We start from the raw sequence: 15,933 nt of genomic DNA on the forward strand, positions 1-15,933 counted from the left end.
AACCACCGACACCGCTAGCCTGCGTACCGGCACCGGACGACGACATGCCATTCCAGTACTCCAAGTATAGGGATGACCCGGACGCGGAGGCTCATGTTCACGTGTTTCAGCAAACGTGGGAGGCGAACCATGTGTCACAACGGTTAACCGCGACCGAAGAGGATCGATCTAAGATAGCCGAATTCGGCGTGACATTGGAAGAACCGGTCGCCAGATGGCACCAGACGCAGGACCCCAGCACCATCACCACTTTTGCGGACCTGAAAGATAAATTCTTGCACTTCTTTCAGAAGGAGGTGGACCAGAGAGAAATGGTGGGCCTATTTTATACCATCCGGCAGGAACCCGGGGAGAGCATTCCGTAGTTTGTCATCCGGTTTCAACGGATGCACAGTCAGCTTACCTGCGCACCTCCGGAGGAAGAAACACGGGCTATATTCTTAGCCGCGCTCCGGGAACCTCTACGAATGGTATGCACGGTCATCGACTTTCACACAAGCACCGTCGACCAGGTCATCGACCGGGTTAGAGAAATGGAAAAAACAAGCTCTTGGCTAACAATGGGAGCCCTCCAACGAGCGTTACCAACCGAGGAGGATCTCCGTTTCTGGCAAGCAATCCAATACACGAACTTCTTGAATTCTGGAGACTCGTCACTGGAGTGCACCATGCGGACGCACTGCTTACTCTGCCAATCTACGAGCCACACGATGGACCAGTGCGAATATAACTGTAAAAGATTGCTTGCGGAAGCGTTAGAAAGAACAATACCCAAAGAGAATGAGAGAGAGTACGCGGGAGAGACAAAGAGAGAGAGAGAGAGAGAGAGAGCAAAACACACTATTTTCCAAAATTATATGAATACTCTGTGCTCTGTATCTACAACGCGCTCATCAACGCTATTTATACAAGTCCACACGGGACTGTTAGAAGTACGGTGTACTTCAATGCTCACACGAGCATCTGACACTAACTACGAGACTATAACTGCCTAGTAGTCTAACCTATACTAGGCTTCCGGTTACGGATTGGATCCGGCATACTGTTGTCTGCATGGCCGGACTAGCCTCAACACAGGTGTCTATCCGACACTTCTCCAAAGGGGTGGTAAGGATTGGACGCTAGGTTACACGCGTAAGATGATTACAATTAGGCACAGACGGTAAAACAATACAAAGATACAGATAAACACGCAATAATTACTTTTGTATTACTTCCGTCAAGCCTTTACAAATCATCGGATCCTTTTATAGGCATCCGGCAAGGTTACAATCGGTGCGCTTAGGCAACCGGCATTCGAATCGGTCCGGATCCGGATCGGTACAACTGTACCGGATCCGTCCCTTTGAGTAATAATTATACTATTATTTACTTCCTATTATCCGATCCGACTCCGCCTTCCCACTTGCCCTTGCTCTTCTGACTGGTCAACACATGGCACGCCCGTGGGAAAGTGCCTTGCACTTCGAATCCACTCCCGGCCTCATTCTTCCTCCAAAATATCGAGCACACTCTGCTCGAAGGTGTCAAGTGGTGCTTCTTCCTCCAATTCCTGTTCCTTGCCTGCCTGGTCTCCGACCTCCGATTGGGTTGGCTGTTCCGTAAAAATTTGCTGCTCCGGCTCTACTTGATTCTGTGGTGCCGGTGCTTCCTCTCCGCTCCGTCCGGGTTCTTCCTGTTCTCCCTCCGTTCCAGGCTCTGTTCTGTTACCAGTGTCGCTTTCTCTGGTCTCGACTGGTCGGCTCGGTGCGCCTTCTTCCTTTGCTCCGGTGTCTTCCAGTCTCAGCTCTTCTTCATCCCCGACATCGGTCTGCACCTGCTCTTCTTGATTTCCTTGGAACGGAAGTTCTTCTTCGGGTATTCCTTGTCGGGGTTGTTCGGTGTCGGTTGGTTCAGCTTCAGCCGGTCGCTCTCCCTCACTTATAGTGATTGGCGTCGTTCTTCCCTTGGCTTCCTGTCGTAACCGGTCCTGCTTGTATTTCTCCAACTCCAATTGAGTTGCGAGCTGCCCGTCATCCAACCTCTCTACCAACCCTCGGATTTCTTTGAGATGTTCTTCCGCTAAAGCGTAGAAATCCTCCAACAATTCTTCCTGAATGGCGATGATACTTTCTTCATCCATCTTGTAGAACTTGTCACCGGTCTTCCTCCGATTCTCGGCATCAGCTCGGAGTGTCTGCAGCTCAGCTGCTTGTTGTGACCACTCCTTCCATAGCTTTTCCGTACTTTCGTTGATGTTTGCCTGAGCTCGGGTACTCCAACCTGACATGATGAGCTTGATCCGGTCAACCCCCGCCTTAGCATGCGCATAAGCTTCTTGCTTTTCCTTCCTTGCCCGTTTTATAATGTCGGCCATTATCTGAGCCTGGGCTTCGTAATTTGCTTTTTGCTTTTCATAGGTACTTTGCAGTTTGTTGATCGTGAAGGTCGAGCTTTCCTTTTCTTCATTCCTGATCTTGGTCAGATCCAGCTTTTCCCGCCTTAGCGCCTCTAATTCCTTCCTTCTCTCCGTCGCTTGGGTTATTTCCACCGACAATGCTTCCTTTTTGGCACTGACCTCGTCCATTGTCTTAGCCAGGTCTAATCGGGTCTCTTTGAGCTGTTCTTTCAGCTTCTCTATTTGCCGGTCGTAGTCTGCTGCCCGTTTCTTGTTGTCCGACTCGGCCTGCTTGTGATCTCGGTAGAGTCGGTCGAAGTCCTCCTCCTTTTGCTTCAGGCGTCGGTTTACCTGAGCTCTTAACCGATCGTCCCGGTCCTTCTGTTGTCGGAGTTCCTCCTGCAGTCGTTCTATCTCCTGCTCGGCCTGTCGACGCAGCCGGTCCTTCTCCTTTTGCAGCTTCTCTTTTTCTTCTTGCAGTCGGTCATTAGTGGCTCGGCCTTTCCGGAGGCCTTCTTCCATTTTCCGTCTGTCGTCCTCCACCGCTTTCCGCTGCTCCCTTTCTTTTTCCCTTAATGCCTCATGAGCTTTTAACTCCTCTCGCAAGGTTTCTATTATTTTTTCGGTCTCAGGGCCGGTTTGCAAGGCTACCGGTTCTGGTTCTGGTTCTGGTTGCTTCCTTGTTGTCCCGACTGGCTCGGTGACAACTTGTGCTTGTTGAATTCCTTCCCTTGCCTGCAACAACTCCCCTTGCAATTTCTGGATCTGTGTTCGGAGCGCGACCAACTCCTGGGTTGTTGTATGCGTCAGATGTTGCCTACACATTTCTTCTTCCTCTAACTGGTCCGCTACTCCCGATAACTGCTCCGAAAGCCATCTCAGCCATTGTGGCTTTGTGCTTCCTGTGTCGGGGTAGAATTGCTCACTTTTACTCCTTAACTCAGGCTGTTTTTCCGGCCTTTTCTCTGGCTCCGGTGCTTGTTCATTCCTCTTCTCTGGAATGACCGGTTCTCTAAAGTCCGGCACAACCGGTGTCGGTGCTGCTTCCCTCGGTACGGGTTCCGGTACTACTTCCGCCCCGGCTACTGGAGGTGGTCCTTGCGCCCTCTGCTGAGTTTTGTCAACTGGTGGAGCCGGTCCTCTCACCCGTCTCTCCCGACCTTGTCTTGCTGGGAGTCTTACCAGTGGTTCGGAATAGTCTTCTGTTTCAGCTTCCTCCTCCGGTGCGGCTACCAGATAGAGCTTTTGTATAAAGACCTCTGGTTCCGGTTCCGGCCGTCGCAGCGTTATATTGATTGGTTTGAGCGCTACCGGTTCCTGCTCGGCCGATTTTCCTTTGCCTTTTCCTGCCGGTTTTGCCTTTGTTGCCGGTTCCTGTTGCTGTCGGGATGGTCCTTCCTCCCGCTGTTCTGCTTCTTCCTGGGTCCATTCGGGGGTGTGTTTCTCCAGGATATGTCAGCGCTTTGTGACCTTTTTCGGCGTCGTCTCCTGCCGACCTCTTTTCTTTTGTTTGATGGGGAGCACCGGTGGGACTAACACCGTTAGCCATTGTGCTATCCCGGCCCATGGCTTTTTTCCTTCCACAAGGTTCTTGATGGCCTCCTTCAATCCTTCGGTTATGAAATGGAGCCAGTCCACTTGTAATCCTTCGTATGTTGCAATTAAGAACGCTGCCCGGTACCTGGCTATGGCCGGGGGACGAGAATTTACGAATCCGTATTCCGTCATGGCGCGGGCCACTTCTCCGAACAGCAGGTTCTCTCCACCCTGTGTTCGGTACGCCTTGCTGCTGATGGAATACTCACCGAAATATTCGAACAGGATTTCACTTGAAGGGTTTTCGATCGTTTGAAGTCCTCTTGCTTTTATCCCCGTGAGCGCCTGCACCGCTCCTTCCGTGATTTCTGATAAATCAATCAATGCTGCCGCCTGCTCTGGTTCTGCGTGTGGTGGAGCGTCGGCGATCCGCAGCAATCCTTCTAACCCGTTCTCCCTCATCCATTGGCGTGCCTCCTCTGACAGTGCCATTGGTTCGAATTCTTCTTCTGCTGTCTGTTGTTCGGGATCGGGATGTGTGTGCGCTGTGCGTCGGATCGCTCTTCTGTGCTTCTGCACCTGTGTGTAGGAAAATTCGTAAAAAGTAAGCCCTTCGCAGGCCTGTGTCTTACATAGTGGCTTTTGCTTCGAGCCGCCCTTTTTCATTTCCCGCGCATGTCTATCTCCCGCCATAATTAGTATGTCCTTTCTTGCTTGCCGCGTGTGAGTAATACCTCGTATGTCGGTGCCCACGTTCCATGCTTTAAATAGCACGTACGCGGACGTCCTCCTTTACTGCATGGCGCCTCTTCGTTGCATGGTGGCACTCCCACCTCTTGTGATCTCCCCATCATTACTCTAATTTTTTATTTTTTATTTTTTATTTTTTAAAATTTTTAATTTTTAATTTTAAAATTATTGATTTATTTATTATTTATTTTATTTTATTTTATTTTAAATTATTTTTTAATTTTTTTAATTTTTTTAATTAATTAATTATTTTTTTCCGTTTGTTTGGACCACGTCATTTTCTGGTCCCCCCCGATTTGTTCGGGTCGGTTCGCGCTGATACCGGATCCTTCTGTCGGTTTTCCGGGATAGTCTTTGTCAGTATCGGTGTCGGTTCTTCCTCGGTCCGGATATCTGCAGCAGCGTCTGTCGGTGTCGGTTCCTCATCGTGCTGGATTTCCGGGTTTTGCTTGAACGGGTTGGCTGGCATATTTCCCTTATACGGCTTTAGCCGAAACCCATTTGCCCACTTACTGATGACTTCTCCAGACAACGTGTCGAGCTGATACGACCCATTGTACTCCTTGGTGATCCAGAACGGTCCGGTCCACCGAAACCGCAACTTTCCCGGCATGTTCCCCATCCGTGTCTAGAACAGTAGCACCGGTTTCCCGACTTCGAACTCCTTTTCGTTGCCACGCCGGTGTCGGTCCACGAAAGCTTTTCTCCTCCTTTGCTCCAGTTCGAGTTGTAGTAAGCTGGCTATTCGGTTTTCTTCTAATTCCAACAACGTCGCCAGCCGGATTCGTTCGAACTCCTTCTCACTTAAGCGCTCCTTTACCTGGATCCGTAAGCTGGGGATCTGGAACTCTACCGGCATGACCGCTTCTAAACCGAATGCTAGTCGGAACGGGGTTGTCCGGATGCTGGTTTTGTACGTTGTTCGGTACGCCCATAGCGCGCTCTGCAATTTCGTACCCCAGTCGGTCCGGTTCTCGTTGACGATTTTTCGTAGGATGTTCTGCAGAGTTTTGTTCGTCGATTCCGCTAGTCCATTGGCTTGAGGGTAGTAGGGAGTACTCCTTTTAAGTACCACCGCGTAAAATGACGTCAGGCTTTCTACTACCTACCCGAGAAAGTGTCCTCCTTGGTCACTTATAAGCTCGATCGGGCATCCATACCGGCACCATATGCACTCGTACAGGAACTTTGCCGTGGGCGTGGCCGTGTTGTCCCGTAAGGCCTTCGCTTCTACCCATTTGGTGCAATAGTCGGTCGCCACTATGACATACCGATTTCCGGTTCGCATTGCCGGTGGCTTGAAGGGACTGACAAAGTCCAAACCCCACTTTTGAAACGGTTCCAATGGCAAGACCGGGTGGTGTGGCATCCGGGCCTGCTCCGTGGGTTGGCCCAGTCGTTGACACAAATCGCATTCTCTGCTATACTTCACGGCATCTTTTAGGGTGGTGGGCCACCACAGTCCGCTCTGCCATATTTTCCGAGCGGTTGCGTCGCCGGCATAATGCCCGCCGGCAATTCCACAGTGGGCTTCCCTGAGGATTACTTCCTTCTCATCGCTCCGCACTGCTCGTCTGCAGATGCCATCTGCCCCCTTGTGATAGAGGGTGTCTCCAACCAAGCAGAAATGTCTGCTTCTTACTGCTACCCTTTTCCTTTCACAGAATGGTACTCCGAGCAGGTAGAGTACCCCCGGAGAACATGGACCAGGTAGAGTAGTGCAGAATGGTCGACATGGAAGGAAAACTTCCTTCCGAGCAGATAGTGCCTGTACTTTGTGACACTATACACCATTCCTAATGCCTCGCGTTCCGTCGTAGAGTAGTTCCGTTCGGCTTTTGAGAGTTTCCGGCTTGCGTAGTACACCGGTCGGTACCATTTCGGCTCCGTGAGTTGCATCAGAACGCTGCCGATTGCTACGTTCGACGCGTCGATGAAGACGTGAAAGCTTTTACTCCAATCCGGCGGTTGCACCACCGGAGCTTGCGACAACATAACCTTCAACGTTTGGTAGGCTTCCTCCTCCGTCTCCGCCCATAGGAAGGGTACCCTGTGTACGGCGGTATGCAATGGTGTAGCGAAGTCTGCGAGGTGCCGTATCATCCGGCTATGCCACCTTATTTGGCCCAGGAACCGGCTTAAAGCCTTTGCGTTATTTGGTGCTGGTGCCTCGAGAATCGCCTTTACCTTATCCGGATCTACCGCAATTCCTTACTTACTCACCACGTGCCCTAGTAAGTTGCCGCTTGCCACTCCAAAGACGCACTTGGCCGAGTTCAGACTCAACCGGTACTCGCGGCACTTCTCCAAGCACAGTCGGAGGTGATCGAGATGCTCTCCGTGCCGGCTGTAGACCGCGAAATCGTCAAGGAAGACCTGCATAAAACCGGGGATATATTCCCCGAAAATTTCCATTATTATCCTTTGAAAGGTCGCTGGGGCTGTCTTTAGTCCGAACATCATCATGACCGCGACGAACACTCCCCATTCCGTAACGAACGCTGTCTTCTCTTGGTCGGCTGGGTTCATTCGTATTTGGTTGTAGCCGCTAAATCCATCCAGGAAGCTGTAAACTTCGTGGTCGGCTACCGCATCTAACACCCTGTCCGTAAATGGTAGTGGAAACGCATCGGTCATTGTTGCGGCATTTAGTTTGCGGTAGTCCACGCATACCTGGATTTTGCCGTTCTTTTTCGGGACCACCACTATCGGACTCAGCCAGGTTGCCTGCTTGACCGGTCGGATAAATCTGACCCGGAGGAGCTTATCAATCTCCTCCTTCACCTTCGCCGCATAATTCGGATTCATCCGGTACCTGCGTTGAGCGATCGGTTTCGCGTCCGTACTTAGGTGAATTTGGTGCTGATAGAGCTGGGGGTCCAGCCCTCGCATGTCTTCGTACAACCACGCGAACACATCCTTGAAGTCTATTAATAATGCTACCATTGCCTTCTTTTCTTCCTTCGGCAATTCCTTTGCGACATTTACCGGTCGGGGCTTGTCTGTTGTGCCGAGGTCCACCTCCTCTAGTTGGGATGCTTTTACCCTCTGGGATATCGTCATTTCCCTCTCTAGGGATTCCTGCGCTTGTCGCAGTTCCCGGATCGCCGCTTGGTCCGGTTCTTCCGGCGTCGTGATGTACGGTTCTACTGCCGCCGTGATATCCACCTCAAATAGTGGGACGATTCGTGGGTGTTCCTCGAGGTACCGATCGACTTCCTCGTCCGGTAATCCCTCCAACATGTTGATGCTTTCCGCATACAATGGAGTTGCTTCCTTACTGGTGATCACCTGTGGTTGCGTCGTTACTCGTACCTTTGTTTTCCCTTGCCGGAATGTGATTATGTTCTTTTGCCGGTTCTGCTTGATATGTGCCGTTCGCAGCCATGGTCGTCCTAGCAGTAGGGGGTACGCGCCTTGTACATTCAGCTGCAGCACCACGACCGATATCCGGAATACGTGGCCTCCGATTGTTACTTCCAAATCCCGGATAAGCCCGGTCGGTCGGACTGAGTTGGTGTCCGCCATGCGTAACCAAAAGGGGCATGGTTCCCATTCCCGGATGCCCAGGTTGTCGCATGTCTGTCGGCTGATGACATTTACCCCGGAGCCTCCGTCAATAATCGTTCCAGCAATTTCCTTTCCTTTCACGATTGCCGTGATCGCCGGGCTACTTGTATCGACCACAGCTGGTCCTTCCTCCGGGTTGGAGAAGAATGCCGGTGCTGGCGTCGGCTTCGGTTTGCTCACGGATGCCTGTAAGTCTGCCGTAAACCGTGGCACCAACTGTAGTAGCCGTGCTAATGGCATCACGATTTGACAGTCCTGTAGCGCTTGCCACGTCGGGTTTTCTCCTGGTTGTATGATTTCTTCGTCTTTTGGCATATTTTGGTCTCTTACTTCTGCCGCATTCTGTTCATTGGCCTCCTTGATCCATTGCGCCGCTTGTTTTCTGATTGCCTCCTGGGCTTCCCACTCGGCGGTCTTTCCCTTTGACCGGGTTGTGACCATGTTGACTGCCGGCCGTAACCATGTTGACTGCCGGCTGCTTGTCATTGGTTTTGCTTGGGCATTGGTTACTATAATGGCCCTCCTTACGGTAGTAATAACAGTACACCTTGTGACTGTTGCTCGTTTCTCCTTTGTCCCTGGTTTGGAGGGTGGGTATACTTCGGCGGTCGTCTGCGGTTTTTCGGTTATCCGGTACCGATACTGGGTTGTCATTCCTTGCTGCCTCCCGACGTTCCTCTCTTCGGAAAAATCCACGCTTCTGATTCCGTCGGAAATTTTGGTTCCCTTGTCGCCTCTCTTCTCTGCGTCGTTCGTATTCCGGGGATTCGTCTCGGTCGTACCGGTCCCGGGGGTAGCTATCTCTGCGTTTCTCCTCTCGGTCATAGTTATCGCGTCTTCTATCAGTGTATCTGTTACCCCATTCGCGTTGGTAGTGGTCGTCTCTCCGGAATCGATCCTCATCCGGGTTTTGATTGCGCGGTTCTATGTGTCGAACCGGTGCTGCCTGCCGATTTAATAGGTTATATTCGCATCGGTCCGTTGTATGGGCTCGAGAGTTGCAGATCATACATTGTGTCCGCAGGGTGCAGTCTACCGTTGAGTGGCCCGAATTTAGGCATGTTGTGCATTGTAAGGCCTGTCGGAACCTCAGGTCTTCCTCCTTCGGAAGTGCCCGGTGTAACATCCCCATCGACAAGAAGGAGCTAGTCTTGTCCATTTCTAAGACCCGATCAATAACTTGGTCCATTGTGCTGGTGCGGAAATCAAGGACTCCGCACATTGTTCGAAGTGGCTCTTTCAGCGCGGCCAAAAAGACTGCTTTGGCTTCGTCTTCGGGTGGTGCTCTCGTCACTTGGCTGTGCAGGGTCTGAAACCGAATGATGAATTGTGGCACAGTCTCGTTCTCTTCCTGCCGGGTGGTGTAGAACTGCCCGACCAATTCCCTTTGCTCAACTTGTCTGTGAAAAAGCCTAAGGAATTTGGCCTTCAAGGCATCGAATGTGGCAAAGCTGCCTGGTAAGTACTTTGCGTGCCATCGGGCCGCCGGTCCTTCTAAGGTCATGCCGAATTCGGCGACTTTGGATCGTTCGGCTTCGGGCTCCGTCAGTCTTTGGGAGACATGGTTGGCTTCCCATGTTTGGAGGAATACGTACACGTGTGCCTCCGCGTCGGGCTCATCCCGGTACTTTGGGTATGGGTACGACATTGTGTCGTCCAACTGACTCTCCTGCTTTCTCCGCTCTCTGTCCGCTGTTGGCGTTGGTGTGAGAACCTTTGGTTCCTCCGTGGGTGTTGTCGGTATCCGCTCCTTCGGTTCCTTCGCGGGTGTTGTCGGTATCCGGTCAGCCTCCCTCGGCGATTGCCGGTCACCGAACTCCAAGGTTATTTCTTCCTCTGGCTCCGGTGTTACTGAGTCTTCCGACCCTTCTTCCCCCAGGTTGTTTGGTGTGTCATGGCTGCTTTTATACCGGGACGCAACGCTTCCGTCGCTTTCCGACTTCGCCTCAAGTGTTGCGAATGCTTCCGAGTCCCCGTCGCCACCGGCGAGCGTCTGTAGTATCGTTTCCGCCTCTTGCAGGCTTGTTATGCTACTGCCTTCATCGGGGACTTGCAGAACCCGGAACTGCAGTGCCTCTTCTGCAACTCTCCGAAGAGTTCTGGAGAATGACCGATCCCGCCGGATCTCGTCGACGGCTTGCTGTAGGGCTTCCCGTCGTTGCTCTCGTTTGGTGTATCGTCTCCCTCGTTCGGTGATGTGGTCGTCGTTTGGTCTAGACATCCATCCCCGGTTGTCCTCTGCACTCTGCAGGAATCGTGGTCGCCGAAATAGTGTTGTCTGCCTGGCCGGACTAGCCTCAACACAGGTGTCTATCCGACACTTCTCCAAAGGGGTGGTAAGGATTGGACGCTAGGTTACACGTGTAAGATGATTACAATTAGGCACAGACGGTAAAACAATACAAAGATACAGATAAACACGCAATAATTACTTTTGTATTACTTCCGTCAAGCCTTTACAAATCATCGGATCCTTTTATAGGCATCTGGCAAGGTTACAATCGGTGCGCTTGGGCAACCGGCATCCGAATCGGTCCGGATCCGGATCGGTACAACTGTACCGGATCCGTCCCTCCGAATAATAACTATACTATTATTTACTTCCTATTATCCGATCCGACTCCGCTTTCCCACTTGCACTTGCTCTTCTGACTGGTCAACACATACCGGCTCACCAGCTCACCGGTCCTTACTGCTTACCGGCTCAGTTGCTCACCGGCATACCGATTCATCTCGCTTACCGGCTCAAGCTTATTCAGCCGATCCGGCTCCGGTTGAGCTTGCCGCTCAACACTCCCCCTCAAGCTCAACCTGAGGTAGGGTCGTAGTGTCAAGCTCTGTGGCAGCCGGTTCTTCCAACCGACTTCTCCTGGCGTCGCTTCGCCTTGCTCGTGCTCCTTGTCCGGTCCGGTCCCGTTTGCCATGACCCCTTTGGTTCTGCGCGCCTCGACCTTCGGCATGTCTGCTCAATAGGCCCATCTAAGCTCCTTCGCTGCTATGACTCCGCGCTTGCCGATCCGTCGGTTCCACCGCGATGGCATCGACTTCCGCTGCGTCCGTGTCTCCTTGGCCTCTCGTTGATCCGACTCATCCAGATTCGTCTGTTGATCCGAATCGGTTGTCTCCGACTCGTTCCAGCTCTTGTCCGAATCGGTACCCTCCGATTTGATTTTCGGCTTCAGGCCTCTCACCACATCGGACCACGTCCGGGTCTTGGCCTTCTCCGTGCTCCCCTTGGCTTCTTCAGCCGGTTCACCGCAGTCGAATTCTTCATTCGACTCCGCATCATGGCCATTACGATCGTGATGACCTCCGCATAGCATGCACTTCTCTTCCTGAGTGTACACTTCTTCTTCACAGCCGCTCACTCCGACCTGTTCGGATGTGCCGACTTCCTTCGTCGACTCGGCTTCATTTTTCTTCTTGTCTCCACCTCTACTGGTTCTTCTCTTACCTACGGGTTCAACAGTTTTTTTGCCTTTGCCCGTTTCGGTAGTGTCTTTGTCCTTGCGTTTCCCCCTCAAGTGCGGCACGTCAAGATGCTGAACACCAAGCATTTCGGTAAAGTGCTGCAACTTGTCTGACCCGAGCGGCTTGGTGAAGATGTCGGCAACTTGCCGATCCGTGTGAACATACCGTAGTTCAACTTCACCGCTCAGGACCCGCTCACGCACGAAGTGATAATGCACTTCTATGTGCTTTGTGCGAGCATGGAACACAGGGTTCTTGGCGAGCTGCATGCTACTGAGGTTATCGCAGTAGAGCAGGATCGGGGTCCGTACCTCGATCCGCAGGTCTTACAGTAGTCGCCGAAGCCAAATGGCTTCACAGGTGGCAACGGTCGTGCCCCGATATTCAGCCTCAGTGCTGGATAGAGCCACTGTTGGTTGCTTTCGACTGCTCCACGCAACAGCCACGCTCCCAAGAGAAAACATAACCGGAAGTTGAGCGACGATCCGTTGCATCGCCAGCCCAGTCGGCATCCGTGTAGCCAACAAGCTCTTCGGTTATACCTTGCTGGTATAAGAGCCCCCGATCCTTAGTGCCGCTTACATACCTCAGTATTCATTGCGCGCATTGAAGGTGCTCCACGGTCGGCTTCTGCATGAATTGACTTATCACTCCGACCGGATAGCTAATGTCGGGTCGGGTGATGGTCAAGTAGATTAGGCTTCAGACTATTTGTCGAAACCTTTTCTCATCGCAGGTTGGTTCGGAGTTGGGACGGATCTTCTGATTCCGATCCAGGGGTGTGGAGACAGGTCGACATTCTGTCATGCCGAACTTGTACAGTATATTCAACACATAATGGCGTTGAGAAAGCAATATGCCATCGGGGGTGCGGATCACCTCGATCCCGAAAAAATAATGAAGGTCCCCCAAGTCCTTCATATCGAATGCGTCCAAAAACTAGGACTTGACGCAGTTGATTTCCGGAAGACCTGGGCCGGTGATGACTAAATCATCAACATAGAGTAAGATACATACCGAACCATTTGAGCCTTGATGGATGAACAGGGAAGAGTCCGACTTAGAGGCAACAAAACCCATCTTTCGCAACCGGTGCGTGATCTTAGCATTCCAAGCACGGGGGGCTTGCTTCAAGCCGTACAACGACTTCCTCAGTCGGCATACTGCCGACTTGTTCACCTCCGACTGAAATCCGGGGGGCTGAGTCATAAAGACTTCTTCTTCAAGATCTCCTTGAAGGAAGGCATTCTTCACATCCATCTGATGAAGATGCCACCCCCTTGCCGCAACAACCGCCAGTACCACACGAACCGTCGTCATCTTTGCTACAGGAGCGAAGGTCTCGTCGTAGTCGATTCCGTGGGTCTACACATATCCCTTCGCCACTAACCAGGCCTTGTACCGGTTAACTGTACCGTCGACATTGTACTTTACCTTGTACACCCACTTGAATCCGATCGGTTTACAGTGAGAGGGAGGGTCAACCAGGTCCCAAGTTCCGTTGGCATCCAGTGCCTGCATTTCTTCCTCCATAGCGGCACGCCAATTTGCGTCCTTTGCCGCTTCTGCGTAGCTCTCCGACTCACGCACTTCCGCGACCTTGGTCATGTACGCATAATGATGCGCCATGTACTCGTTATACCCGTACCGTTTAACGGGATCCTTCTGGCGGGTGGACCAGCGTAACTCACCGTTACCCGGTATGAGACCCTTCTTGGCCGGTTTGGTCTTCGTTCCTGAAGATCTGCCTATGTCCTTGCCGAAGTCAGATACGCACCGATCCGACTCATCATTGCTAGTCTCGAATTCCGGCATCTTCTGCTTCCCTTTCTCTTTGCGTGTGAACCGTCTCCTCGGTTCCTTGCGCGGGGAGAGCACGACAGAGTCTCCACTACTCGCCGTCTCATCATCCGACCAGTTGAACTGATCCAGTCTCTCATTCGGTCTGCTTAACCGGAATGATTCCGGACTCTCATCTTTAGTCCCGGCTTCATCTTTCTCTACCTGGACCGGTTCAAGCTCACTAGTCCCATCCTCCGACATCGGGTCGGGATCGGAAGTCGGAGTTGGTAAGGAATGCCACGATGCTGATTCATCAAACTCGACATCTCGGCTGACTCAGACTTGCTTCGTTCGGGGGTTATAACACTTATTCCCCTTTTTCTCTTGAGCATAGCCGACTAGGATGCATTTTTCCAATTTTGCATCCAACTTTCTCTGCTTCTCATTCGACACATGTACATAGGCTATGCTGTCGAATATCCGGAGGTGTCTCAAATTCGGCTTGTGCCCGAAATACAGCTCGTGAGTTGACACCTTGTCCCCGATCCACGACCGTTTGGACCGCCTCCGCCCAGTAGAACTTGGGCATGCTCTTTTCCTCCAGCATTGCCCGAGCCGCATCAATCAACGACCGATTCTTCCTTTCGGCCACACCGTTCTGTTGCGGTGTGTATCTGCAGCTGAATTCTCGCTGAATTCCTTTTTGTTGGAGATAACTATTGAACTGGCCGGAAAAGTGCTCTTTTCCGCCATCCAACCGTAGGCATTTGATCTTCCTCTCCAATTCCCGTTCCACCATCTTCTGGAGGCTCCGAAAACACTCGAAGACTTCGCTCTTCCACTCAATGAGGTAGATCCACGTATGCCACGTGTAGTCGTCGATGAAGGAGACGAAATATCGAGCTTGTTACGGCTTCAATTTCTTTCGGTGGGGAATGGAAGCCGGTGTTGCTTCCCGAGTTGGCAGGCTTCACAAATCTGGGCTCTCCGGCCGCTAAACTTTGGCAAACCGAAAACGACTTGTTCCGTTTGTAGATCTTGAAGCCTTTGGTAGTTGACATGGCCGATCCGCTTGTGCCACAGGTCGATATCCAACTCGACCTTCTATCCTTTGGCGAACAGTGCGGTGCTGACATCATTGGTCTTGAGGATAAACATCCTCCCATCTCTGCGCCCTTGTGCAATAACTTCACCCTCATCCTCAATGAAGCACCCGAGGTGCGTAAACTGCATCTGCATCCCCTGGTCGACGATCTGTCCGAACGACACCAGGTTCTTCGTGATCGTCGGAACATGTAATACATTCATCAAGTTCCTCCTCTGTCCGATGTGGCTCAAAGGGACTTCTCCAACGTGCACGATCGGGTGGGGAGTGTCGTCTCTGGTTTCGACAACTCTGGGTTGATCCGGCTTCTCCAAAAAGGAGAACCACTCCCCGTGGCTCGTCATGTGGTTCGATGCGCCGGAGTTAACGTACCACACTTCCTCCGATTTGGAAGTGGTCTTCTTCATTGAGTTTGCCTTGTGCTTCATCACCAAGGCTGGCCCCTTACCGTTCTTGGATCCTCCCGATCTGTTTGTGTAGTGCAAGCTTTGCCGACCTTCCTTACTGGTCTTGCCGGATCCGGATTTGTCCGAATCGGCATACTTTCTCCAACACTCGCTTTCCCTGTGGCCCTTTTTGCCACAATACCAGCATTCCGTAGCGGATTTGTCTTGCCAGCCTCCGGCACCACCTTGACTCCTTCTGCTTGTGGAAGTCCCGGAACTGCTATCGGCACGCTCACTGTGCCTTCATTCCTGCTCTTGCCGGCCGCCTCCATTGCGTGCCGACCTGCCTCGTCCACCACTCCCGCGGGACCGATTCGCTCTCGTGTACAACATCCGACTGTCTGGGGATGCACTGGTAGATGCACCGGCGTGGTTCTCCTCTACAAGGAGCATCGACTGTAAGTCGAAAAATGAGGGCATATTCTCCCTTGTACAAACCGCAGTCCGGAAAGCTCCGAACTTGGACGCCAGGCCTCCAAGACAGACCTACACCATCTTGTCTTCCTGTACGGTGACGTTAATAGAGGCAAGCGAGTCACAGATCCCTTTGATCCGGGCTATGTAATCTGCCACCGACATGTTCTTCTGTCGAACATTGCTCAACTCCAGTCTGAGTTGCAGCTTCTGGGCAATGGTGCTTGTGGCGAAAACCTTTTTCAAGTTTCCCCAAGCATCCTTCGGTGTCTTGGCATCACGGATATGGTTGAGCAGCTGGTCACCGACACTGGACGCGAAGCAGCCGCCTGTTCCCACACTGGGAAGTCCTTGTGTGTCGTCTCCGGTGCTGAGTCGTTCACTCCATTGACATAACTCCAGTAGCCATGCCCAAGCAGGTACTGGTGCATCTTGTATGACCAAGATGCGTAGTTGGTTCTATTGAGCTTCTCCACCGGGAG

Source organism: Azolla caroliniana, unplaced genomic scaffold, assembly GCF_043228905.1.
Source record: "Azolla caroliniana isolate FFs.n. ecotype wild unplaced genomic scaffold, voAzoCaro1.0.p SCAF_17, whole genome shotgun sequence".
Taxonomy (NCBI): Eukaryota; Viridiplantae; Streptophyta; class Polypodiopsida; order Salviniales; family Salviniaceae; genus Azolla; species Azolla caroliniana.